Source organism: Psammomys obesus, unplaced genomic scaffold (assembly GCF_907164565.1).
Source record: "Psammomys obesus unplaced genomic scaffold, mPsaObe1.curated_primary_1811, whole genome shotgun sequence".
NCBI classification, from domain to species: domain Eukaryota; kingdom Metazoa; phylum Chordata; class Mammalia; order Rodentia; family Muridae; genus Psammomys; species Psammomys obesus.
In genome coordinates this window covers 32,561-45,321 of record NW_026592890.1, presented here as the reverse complement: position 1 = coordinate 45,321, position 12,761 = coordinate 32,561, and the positions used below count along the sequence as shown (strand labels likewise).

Sequence of the window (12,761 nt, the reverse complement as noted above, 5' to 3'; positions counted from 1 at the left end):
TACCATAGCTACATGACTCTTTTGAGGACAGGGACATCCCCTCCCCCTTCCTTCTGAGGACCACACAAACAGCTGTTCATAGCAAAGAGGGGAGACTCGGTGTGTCCACTGAATTACCTGAGGACCCAGAAGCTAAGGTGACATTTCTTCGGATTTGAGGTCTGGTCAAAGACTCAACTTGTATTTCTATTTCAGCCTCACCACCAACTACCCCTAGTGTGGACCAGCATTCTTCCATGGCCACCAAGCCCCACTTCTCTGTCCTGCTGATACTCCTCCCTTCCATTTTTATGTGTTCTTTGAGAATCCTCGACAAGGACAGGTATGGAGGACGGTGTTGGAAGTGGGGTAAGGGACAGATGGGTGAAGAGTGAGGAAGCAGGGGTGAGCTCTGGCAGTTTTGCTGTCATCCCCAGCTGCAGCATCTTACTGGGAAAGGAAGGAGGAGATGGGGAGTTCATATCATCTGCCAGCAATAGCTGGTGCACACTGAGTCTTGACAGGAGAGCAATCTTTCACAGCCTAGTGGGAATGACAAGGGAACAGAGCAAGTGCCTGGTTAGAGTGGGTCCCTACTTAGGAGCTTCTCATGCTGCAGATGTGGGGACCGCAGAGACACGAGAGAAGGAGGTGGTTTTTAGACTAATGTGTGGGAGGGAAGAGGATTCCACAGACGGTGATAAAGAAGATAAAATAAGGAGTTGGCAAGACCACCTGCTGCTCCTGCATCAGACCAGGGTTTGTTCCCAGCACCCACACGCCAGCTCACGGCCATCTACAGCTCCAGGTCCAGGGGTTCCAGGCCCTTCTTCCCCACAGACAGCGGGCATTCACACCGTGCCTGACACACATGCAGGCTAACACACACACACACAGAAACGAATCACGCAGCCACCGCCGGGGTCAGGGTTCCCACTGGAGGCAGGTGGGACTGAGCTGCTGTTGGAGGCCACTGCTCCCGTCTGGACTGCACAGAGGCACAAGGTGGCGCAGGGACAGCCACACCCACAGCTGTGTGCCACTCTCACCTGATGAGAGGGTTAGAATGAAGCAGAAGAGATGTCTCAGACCCCACTCACGGTCTGGACAACCGGGACCCAGGATCCTCTCTGGCTAGGGCTCCTGCCAGCTCCTGTGGCTTCTCCCATCAGGCCCTGAGTCAGGGAGCATTACTGCTAGTCATTACTGCTTTATCCTGAACTTCCATGCTCTGCAGCAGGCCAGGGCTGACCATGGAACACGGGAAAGGAGGGAGGAAGACAGGAGATGCTCCAGGATGTAGAGTGCAGGAGTGATGGGGGAGGGAAATGATGACCCCCAGGGAGGGCGGCTGGGGTGGTGATGACTGTCCAGGTCACCCAGGAGAACCGACCCAGGCTGTGTTCAGAACATTCAAAAGACGTGTTTCCTTGCTCTAGGTTGGAGATGCTCCAGAGAACATGATGAGAATTCATCCGGTTCAGCCATTTTTCCTCAGCCCTTCTCTCCCTTCTCCTCTGCATCAACCAGAGGACTCATCATGCTCCTGGCATAACATTTCATGTTCTTTCTACTCTGTGATAGTTTGGGCCCTTTCTTATCACCTGGTCCTCCTTCTCTTGGTGCTCCCTGGTGGGAATTTGCACTTAATATAGACCTACTTGAAGTTGTTATGTATCCTTACAAGCACAGAAACGGGATAACCAGACCTCCTTAGCTGGAAGGTGAGGTTTTTACTCCTGTTTATGTAACTTGTCAGTATCTGTGTCAGTGTGAGGCATAGACCCTGTACGAAGCAGCTTCTCTTCTTTCTTGGAAAGAAGAGCTATATCTGCCATTGGTATATGGCTACATATGTTAGGAGAGAACTATTTTATAAAAAGTGATATTTTAATAGTATTACTATTGTGAGATTAGTTTGTGTGACACGCACCAGGCAGTCTGTCAAGGGCTGCACGCAGGTGCAGAGCAGAGAACTCGGGAGCTGCTCAGTGCAGCAGGCCGGCTGCCCCTGCAGGGGCCTCTGGCGATGAAAGCCTGAAGGTCCTGAAGCTGTCACTGCTGAGTCCACGCCCTGTGATGCAGGTTCTCCCTTAGTTAGTGGTGCTCTCCACTGCACAGAGAAGCGTCTCTCTTCAGAGCAAGGCCTGTGCAGCCACAGTGCACTCACACACACACACACACAGTGTACACACATGTACACACACATGGTGACACACATAAAAACAGCAATAACAATAGGATCCTAAAAATATGGAGGATATAAAGGGCAGAATTCACGATTGAAAACAGTTGTTTTGAAGCAGGGTCTCCCTGTGTAGACCAGGCTGGCCTGATGCTCACAGAGATCCTGCTGCCTCTACCTCCTCCTCCTCAGGCTTAAAGGCGTTTGCCACCATGCCTGACTGATATTGGACTTTAAGCTCTAATGGTGTGCTATTAAAGTGTTAGAGCTTCAAAACTGACTATTTCACCAAATTAATAGTAATTTAGCGGCATTAAGTAGACTGGCACTATTAAAGAACCTGAGGTGTCACTGCAGGGGACCTGCAACAGCTAATCACAGGAAACCGAACCCGAGGACTCGGTGTTCAGTAGAAGTCAGTATCAAGTCTAGGAGGGCTCAAGACCTTAGCACCACTGACTCCATGATGGTGTCATTCAGGCTGTAAAACTCAGCACACAGACAGCACCACCTGCCAAACAAAAACAAGGACCTAATCCATCAAAGTCCATAGTTCTGGGAAAGTCTCTAAATGTACTAACCTTGGTTTTTTGCTTCTGGAGTTCTGCTTCTTGGTAACTATTCCTGTTAACTTAAGAATGTCAACCCAGAACCTGGTTTTTGTGCTTAAAAGCTCTCCCTGATAAAGGGTCCTTGCTACAGTGGGATCCAGAACACCCAGAGTAGTCACAGGCTAGCTAATACATACTTTCAATTGGCTTAAACACCACATTTGGGGGTGGGGGTGGAGAGGACAAAGGGGAAACTGTGGTCAGAATGTAAGTAAACAAATTAATTAAAAAATGGAATCTCAAGAAAGAAGGGGGAGATAGTAAGACCTGGAGAGGACAGGAGCTCCACAAGCATAGCAACAGAACCAAAATATCAGGGCACAGGGGTCTTTTCTGAGACTGATACTCCAACCAAGGTCCATTCATAGAGATAACTTAGAACCCCTGCACAGATGTAGCCCATGGCAGCTCAGTGTCCAAGTGGGTACCCTAGTAAGGGGAACAGGGACTGTGTCTGACATGAGCTCAGTGGCTGGCTCTTTGACTGCCTCCCCTGGATGGGGGAGCAGCCTTGCCAAGCCACAGAGGAGGACAATGCAGCCAGTTCAGATGAGACCGGATAAGCCAGGGTCAGATGGAAGGGGAGGAGGACCTCCACTATTCAGTGGACTTGCAGAGGGGCATGGGAGGAGATGAGGGAGGGAGGGTGGGATTGTGAGGGGAGGAGGGAGAGAGCTACAGCGGAGATACAAAGTGAATAAACTGTAATTAATATAAAAAATAAAAATTTAAAAAATGTCTGAGGCGTCTTCTCTGGTGAACAGCTCAGAACAGGTATGTCCGTCCTCCATTTTCCTCAGTGGAAGCTGTCTGATTGCTGCCTTTATGTGTTTACAATGTCATCTTTCTAGTCAGATGTTTTTAAACATTCTTTACCTGATTATTTTACAGATGATCAGGTTTCTGCAAATGTGTGCGTGTTTACATTATACAGTTGTTACATGAAATTTTCAGAATATTCTCTTGTAACTGTTTTACTTCACAAGTCAAATAAGTTTTTACTCCAAATGCCTCTCTTTCATTTGAGATTAAATAGTTGTAGGAGTCCCTTTGTTCTTGGTTGATCTGCATAAAATCTCTCAAGGTCACTTTGAAAAGAACTTTGTTTTGATTGATTTTCCCTATTGTTTCTACTCTGTATTTAATTCTTGCTGAACTTCATTCCACTTTTCTAGCTTTACACTTGGTATTCACACATTATTTATTGATTTATCTTTTGTATTATTTTGTATATATTAATGAGAAATGTGTTGTTAGCTGGGTTTGATGGCTCATGCCTTCAGTCCCAGCATTCTGGAGGCACAGGCAGGCAAATCTCTGAGTTAGAGGAATCTGGTCAACAGAGGAAGGTTCAGCACAGGCAGGACTACACATAGACACCTTGTGTTGAAAAAAAAAAAAAAACAGAAAGGAAGGAAGAATGTGTTGTTTGTGGTCAAAGGGCCAAGAAGGTGAGTCTGCAGAGTACCTGCCCACTGCTGGCACAGCTCCATCACAATTCCTGCCGCTGCGACTCAGGAACCATCATGAAGAGGAATGCCTGCTTAGGTGTTTACAGCAGGTAGTCTTCCTTGCTTTAGTTGAAAAACTTACTGTTATTTTATCTGTAGTCCTCCTTAATGTTTATTTTTATTACATGTTTATGGGTGCTTTGCCTGCACATATGTATGTGGACCATGTCATGCAAAGCTGACAGAAGCCAGAGACATCTTATCCCTAAAACTGGAGTTACAGACCATTGTGAGCCTCATGTAGGTGCTGAGACTTGAACCTATATTCTCTGGAAGAGCAGCCAGTGTTCTTAACCACTAGCCATCTCTCCAGTCCCTAAAACAACTTTTTTTTTTTTAAATCAAGACAGAATGTTGAGAAGTGGTTAAGTATAGAACTGGAAGGAATAAGGGAAAAGCATGGGCCATAAAAATGATTAAAATACATGTATACAGTAATGACAACGTCAACAAATAAAAATGTCCGGGTTTAGAAATGTCCAGTTTAGCAATGTCCAGTTTAGCCAGGGGCAGTGGTGCATGCCTGCAACCCCAGGACTCAGGGAGGCAGAGGCAGGTGTATCTTTTTAAGTTCAAGGCCAGCCTGGTCTACAAAGCAAGTCCAGGACAGCCAAAGCTACACAGAAAAGCCGTGTCTCAGAGAAAAAAAAAAAAAAAAGAAATGTCTGGCTTAACTATAGAGACCCACTATGCAGAGAGTGAGAGACATTGCAACATTCAGCCATCAATAGGATGTTTCCAACAAATCCCTCCTCTCAGAGCCCAGGGAATCCAGTGGAAAGAGGAAGCAGAAAGACAGTAAAAGCCAGAGGGCATGAGGACACCAAGAAAACAAGGCTGTCTACATCAGCATGAGCAAAGCTCACAGGAAGTCACAGGGACTCAACCAGCAAGCACGGGACCTGCAGGGCTTTGTACCAGCTCCTCTGTGCTTATGGCTTCCAGTTTGTGTTTTTATGGGAATCCTGACCGTGGGAACAAGTTTGTCTCTAATCTTGTCCATTCTCTTGGGCTCTTTTCCTTCTGCTGGTCTGTATTATCTAACTCCAATGTGATAGTTTTTGTTTTATCTTGATATATATATATATATTTCTTATATATATATATATATACTTTATATATATACTTTATATATATACTTTATATATATATATTATATATATACTTATATATATATAAGTATATATTCATATACTTTTATATATATATAAAAGTATATGAATTAATGAATGAATGAATGTAAACCCAGCCACTAGGGTGGAAGTTAACAATGAACTGTTAACTGTTAACCAGTTTTCTTCAATGGAGTGACACTGGGAATATCAAGAGTAGTTGACCAGCAAGTGAGGGATGTCACAGTTTTTGTGTGTCTGCCTTTATCTGGCTATAGCTGGGTGGGGTTTTGGTTGTTGTTGTTTCTTTGTGGGTGCTGTTGAATTTTGTTTTCTAGGTTCTGGGTTTTTTGAGAAACAACTGGAAGTTGGGTGGGTAGGAAGGAGGAGAGGATTTGGATGAACATGGAGGAGGGGAAGAATATGATGAAAATGTTTTAAATAAAAAATGGTCTTAAATAATGAAAAATAAAAATACTACTTACACATGGTAGTTATAAACTCAATATATATCATGTATTGCATCTACTGCTTGAGGAAGAAGGGGCTTTTGTTTCCTGTCTTTCCAGATCCCCATGAGTACCACCTAAATGTGCCCTGAGTTAGAGCCCTGTCTCCTCACCAGGGCCAGCAAGTACCAAAACCTATAGGTTCTTAGCTGGGCCTGTCATTTTGAGATAAATCAATGTGATTCCAATAAAACTGCTGAGGGGCTGAAATACCAGATTTTAAAAATGTAATGTTAAATGTTTATATTCTTGTAGGTTTCTCGATTTTCTTCTGCCCTGGACAGGCAGCTTTCAGACTCCGGAGTTTTCTGTGCCATATTTGCTGGGATTCAGGAATAAGGTCTCCTAACATCACCCATAGCCTTGTGCCGCCATCAACCCTGAGCCTCCAACAATGCTGGTGCCCTGAACTCCGGCCAGTCCCACTGTGCTTCTCAACATGGCTGCTGCAGCATCCCACAGAGCAGCAGGGACTCTGCACACTTCCCAGAATGCTTTGCTGTTACACCCACTCGTCACATGAACTTCTCTGAGGTTTTTCATCACTACTCCTCTACTACCAGATTTAACCACCCTAGGTTTTCCTTGTCTCATAGTATGGCTATCCTCTGACCAGTTCCAGGAAACCATCCCTGGACTGCTACATCAGGTCCAGGAGATGTGACATTGTGTTATTCTATTTCCATTCTGTTGCTGTGATAAAACACTCTGGGGAAACTAACGTAAGAGGAAACAGATCTTTGTCAGTGTTCTATTGCTGTGAAGAGACACCATGACCATGGCAACCCTTATCAAAGAAAGCATTTAATCGAGGCTGGTTGACGGTTCCAGAGGTTTAGTTTATTATCTCATGGTTGGGAGCACGGTGGTACACAGGCAGACATGATAACTGACAGTTGTACAGCCAGATCTAAAGGCAGCAAGAAGAGAGAAGGTCTGAGATTGAATGGTCTTCTTGAAACCTCAACCCATCCGCAGTGACACATTTCCTCCAGTAAGGCCATGCCTACTCCAAAAGGCCACAGTCCTAATCTCTCTAAGGTAGTGCCACTCCCTTAGGGCCAAGCATTCAAATGTTTGAGCCTATGGGGACCATTCTTACTCAAAACACCACACTGCACTCCATGGTCCCCATAGGCAAAATGCCTTCAGTCCAACTTCAAAAGTCCCCGCACTATACTACAGCCTCAACCCCATTTAAAAGCCCAGAGATGAAAGTTTCTTTTGAGACTCAAGGCAACCTCATAATTGTAACCCCCATAAAATTAAAATTAGAAAACAGATCACATACTTCCAACATAACATGGCACAGAACACGCGTTACCATTCTGAAAAGGCGGGAAGACAGCATAGTGAGGAAATGGGCCAAAGCAAGATGGAAATGCAGCCGCTCAGACTTCAGACTCTCCACGCCCCATGTCAGGTGCTCTTCAGCCCTCTCACCCTTTCACCTTTGCTGTCTGCAGCACACTTCTCTCCCTTGGGCTGGTTCCACACCCTGATCTCAGCTCTTCTTGGCAGGTGTGCCATGACTGGCACCTGCAAACTCTTGGGGTCTCTAATGAAATCCAGGCTTCACCTTAACACCTCAATGAGCCTCCATGCAAGCACACTCCTGACACATCTGGCCTCAGGAGCTTTACTCAGCCCAGAACGGAGATTCCAAAACCCCTTTGTTGTATCCTTGACACTCAAGGCAGAAACACATGGCCACAACTGCCAAGTTTTTCTGCTTCATGAGGCTGAACTATGGGTCCATCATTCAAATACATTTTCATCAGCTTTCTGTTTTTTATAATCCTATATACACTAATGAAATAGAATCAGTCATCAAAAGTCTCCTAACCAAAACAAGCCTAGGGCCAGATGGTTTCATCAGAGAATTCTACCACTTCAAAGAAGACCTAATACCTATACTCTTCAAACTCTTCCACAAAGTAGGAACAGAAGGAACATTGCAAAACTCATTCTATGAGGCCACAGTCACCTTGTTACCTAAACCACACAGAGACCCAACAAAGAAACAAAATTTCAGACCAATTTTTCTCCTGAACATTGATGCAAAAATACTCAGTAAAATACTCACAAACCAAATCCAAGAACACATCCAAAATATCATCCGTCATGACCAAGTAGGCTTCATCCCAGGCATGCAGGAGTGGGTCAGTATGTGGAAATCCATCAATGTAATCCACCATATAAACAAACTGAAAGAGAAAACAAAACAAAACAAAATAAAACGACATATGATCATCTCCTTAGATGCCAAAAAAGAATTTGTCAAAATCTAACACCCATTCATGTTAAAAATCTTAGAGACATCAGGGAAACAGGGCACATTCCTTCATTTCTTAACCATTTCTTTAAATTATTTTGAGGAATTATAAACTTAGCTGGCTATGATCTTGACCTAATGTCACAACTCCTTTCATTCCATTTTTAAGCAGGCTTTTCTTCACGGTTTTTAAAAATCTCATTGAGCACTGGACTCTCTCCATTATACTTCCTGGGGAGCCTTTTCTTCTGAAACTGCTCATTTTGTGTCTGTCCTTGCTCAGCTTGCTCCTGTTCAGTATAGATCTTCACAATAGTGACCACTAGTCACCGCAGGACACAGTCAATTCCAGGATGTCTTAAAATGTCTTCTGCCAAAGCCACGAATCCAAAACTCTTCAATTTAGCCTTAGTCAGATGTTTTGGACAGGGGTAGAAATCAACTATATTCTTAACCTAAATATTATAAGAATCATCTCTAGGTCACTTAATAATAGCTTTCTCCTCTGAAATCTCTTAATCCAGGTTGTACTAATCCATATTGCTCTAGGTGCCACTGTCTTCCATGCTCCTACTAGTTTGGTACTTAAGTGCAGTTTAAAATGTTCGACTACATTTGTTTGCTTTCCTAATCCAAAGTCCCAGAGTCCCTATTCTGCCCAAAGCAGTGTGGTCAGGCCTGTCACAGCAATACCCCACTTCCAAGTACCAATTCTATCCTGGTCAGTGTCCTATTACTCTGAAGAGACCCCATGACCATGGCATCGTTTATAAAATAAAGCATTTAGATGGAGCTTGCTTAGCATTTCAGAGGTTTAGAGCATTTTCACATGGTGGCAGATATGGTAACTGAGAGGTCTCCATCCCCATATACAGGCAGCAGGAAGAGACAGACTCTGGTCTTGGAACTGCCTTTTTAAAACTGCACAGGCCTCCCCCAATGACACACTTCTTCCAGGAAGGCTACACCTACTCCAGAAAGGCCAGACTCCTCATTTCATATCCCATCTCCTTGGATGAGTGTGCTTCTCTGAGCCTTTTTCCATACACTCTTCTCTACCAGCTTTGGAAGTTTTGGATTCTGTATTCCAGGCAGTATGGACCAGCTTCTGACCAGGTTCCTGCAGCTCTTTCTCCAGCACATGCACATTATCTCCAGAAACTTCGGCTGTTTGCTGACCACTAAATGTCCTGTGTGTCCAAAGCATGAGGACAACGCTGAGGGTAAGTGCCTGCTCCACAACCCTGAGAACCTGAGGTGGTCCCTAACCCTGTGAAGGAGCCAGGTGCGCTCTGTCTGCTTTTACTGTCAGTGCTAAGAGGGCAGAGGCAGGAGAGCCCTGGACCACGAGTTGCTGTCTTGCCTGCTTGCGGAGTCCCAACCATTTCAGAGATCTTGTCTAATCAATGCTACTGTGGCACACTTGTAAGGGGCTAAAACAATGTTTTCTTGCTAAAATCTGGTGGTCATTGTATAAATACTTCCTTCTAAGACATTATTCTTTTTTATTATTTTTATTATTTATTGGCACATGTATGGAAGTCAGGGATGCTTTCTTTCAATCACCTTCATTATTCACAGTTCCTCATTTATCAAAAATTTTTAATTGATCAAAAATTTTAGTGGCTTTTCCTACAGATAACTAATATGTAGCTCATCCTTCTCCACCTAAGTGCCAAGTGCATTGACCTTTAGTTGTCAAGCACAAAGCTAGTACTTGGGCTCCAGCGTGATCCTGTTCATCTTCTGGTGGGGTGTACTTAGGGAGAAGGAATCTAGTGTAACCGGTTAATATAAGGTCTGTGCTGGGCAGTTTTGTGTCACATAGCTAAAGTCCTATGAGAGGATGGACCTCAGTTATAAAAATGCTTCCTTAAGCTCACGCTTACACAAGCCTGTAGGGCATTCTCTTAATTACTGACCAATGGGGGAGGGTGGTCCTTTTCTGTAAGACAGCATCAGCCCCTGCCTCCAGATTCCTGCTCTCTTTGAGTCCTGTCCAGACTTCTTTCAAGTGACAGACAGTGACTTGGAAGTTTAGGCCAAAGAAACCCCTTCCTCCCAAGTCCCTTTGGCCATGCCTTTTCATCACAGCAATAGTGACACTAACTGAGGCAAGATGGCACCAAGGTGGTGTGGTATTGCTGTGACAGACCTGTCCAGCCATGTGTTTGGGGAGGACGGTAGAAAGGCTGGAACTCTGGGCTGAAAAGGCCATTGAGCTTTGAGTGCTAACTGGAGTGTCCTTCAGGAACTTGTAAGAGCAGCTGAGGGCAGTTCAGCTGATGGAGGCCTGGCTTGAGAAGTTCAGGGAAGCGGGTACTCCCGAGCCTTTTGAATGATGAACCAATGGTTCTGGGTAGCTGGGGCTGAAGAACCAGCTGTGACTAACAAGATACCAGAACTACTAAAGTGAAGCTTTGCTTTGCTGGGCTACTAAATGCTGTAGTTGGAACTGAGATATTAGCAGTGTTCAGGAAAATAACGACATTATTGAAGTAAACTTTGCTGGACAGTGTTCCTGAGAGTCAGTGCTCAGAAGCTGTGTTCCAGACATGGCCAAGGTTGTCCCTTGTGATGGCAGCCCACTTGGTAATGTAAGCGCCACCAGGTGGTGCTGGTTCTGAAGGTGTGAAGGGGTCATGAAGAGCACCTGAGGCTTGGCACTGTTTACCAATGTTGAGGTCCATGAAGACAGCCCAGGCTAGACCACTCGTAAAGTGCAGTGGCAGCAGAAGTTCCCAGCATGCTGGAGATGACAGTTCTGTGGAGCGACCACCCCAGCAGAGGCAGAGCAGAGTGGAGCCAGCCAGCACCCAGGAGACACGCAGTCTGAACTGCAGAGGACAGGCTGGAGAGATAACTGAAGTGCTGATGAAGAGCCATGCACAGGTCAGCCTTGGACCCTGGGCCCAGCTACATTCATGGCTCTCAGTGGGGACTCCACCTTGGGCCTGTTCTCAAGGCTTTCTGGTGAAGCCAGACTCCTAAACACTTGATGAATAACAAAGTCTAAAGAACTGCACAGTGTAAGAGTTTGCAGGGAAAGGGAAGGATTGGGAAAGTCCCAGCTGAGACACAAAGGGGGATGTCCTCCCCAAGAATAGATGTGAGCTGTCTAAGTAAGTGTTCTACACTGTGTAGAGACAGCGTGACCTTGATGGCTCTTACAGAGGAAAGTGTTTAATTGAAGCTTGGAACAGCTGCAGGGGTTTATTCCATGGCCGGCATGGCGGGGAATGTGGCAGTGTGTGGCGGTTATGGTGAAGGACACGTAGCTGAGAGTTCTACATCAGGATGCACAGGCACAGGAGGAGAGAGACACTGGGCCTGGCTTGTGGGAAGCCCACCCCCAGTGATGCTTCCTCCACAAGGCCACACCTACTCAAGCAAGCACAGGCCTCTTCATTTTGATAACTAGTGCCACTCCCTGATGATTTAGCATTCAAATATATGAGCCCACGAGCACATTCTTCAAACCACCGCATAAGCCCACCCTGATTCCCCTCCTATGTTCTGCACCTCCAGTCCAGACTGCTGGCCAGATCAGTGGTCGGCCTTGAAAAGTCCTCTTGGACACTGAGCTGCCATGGGCTACTTCTGACTGGGGTGGGGTATAGGAGATGAAGTGGGAGGGGGGTGGGATAGGAGAGGTGGAGGAGGGGTCCACAGCTGGGATACAAAGTGAATAAACTGTAATTAATAAAATAAAAAAATTAAAAAAAGAAAAGTCCATCCTTTTCTGCATTTCCACAACAGCATCTTTTACAAAGCCAGCATCCACGCACACAGGGTGACGAGAGCTGTGCAGACAACAGACACTATTGCACTCTGTCTGCTGATAGCAAAGCCAGGACAGATGATCACACAACCAAGTGTGTCCTGTGAAAACTGGTGTTGTATCAGTCTTTACCTGGGGAGATGCAAACACACACACACACACACACACACACACACACAAACACAGAAACACATACACAAACACACACACAAACACACAACACACACACACACACACACACACACACAACACACACATACAACACACTTACTTACCCCAGAAATGGAACCTATCACAGGCCAAAACACCAACTGCACAAATGTCCAACTTGGAGATCCCCTGAGTGTTCTTTGGGGTTACTAACAGGAGTGAGGTGAGGGGTGACTTACAGGAGCTGGAGTGACGTCACAGGAGCTGTAGGACTGCAGAGTCCACCTCAGCACAGGCAGTGGCTCTTGAAACAGCACAGGGAAAACTGCACAGCTTGCAGGGCTCTGGACAGGTTGGCAATCTTCTCTGAAGCTAAGACGTGGTCAGAGTCTCTTCCTTGTACAGCCTGGGAGGGTAATCTAAGGCTTCTGAGTTTCAGTTCTCAGAACTGAAGGAGGAAGTTTGCTCATTTACTGGTCCTCCCACCTCCTTTGAAGACAATGCTGCAGGGAGAGGCCAGCCAACAAGAGCAACAAATGCCTTTCCCATGCAGGCAGAGGGCTTTCTCCCACAGACAGGAAAGAACCTAAGCCCAGAGAGGCAACTGTGCAGAGGACCCAGGTTAGAGTTTTTCCTGCCCCTTCCTTG

The 12,761-nt window shown here is 45.7% G+C and overlaps 1 long non-coding RNA gene across 1 annotated transcript in view; it reads right to left on the bottom strand.

Annotated features, from left to right (window-relative positions):
• LOC129683405 (uncharacterized) overlaps positions 1–12,491 on the bottom strand; it is a 64,951-nt gene extending 52,460 nt beyond the window's left edge. The window contains exons 1-2 of the long non-coding RNA XR_008721143.1: positions 12,353–12,491; positions 7,994–8,114 (exon numbers count right to left, since the gene is read on the bottom strand). This is a non-coding gene — a long non-coding RNA (uncharacterized LOC129683405). The remainder of the gene's footprint in view (positions 1–7,993; positions 8,115–12,352) is intronic.
• Positions 12,492–12,761: the final 270 nt, after the last annotated feature.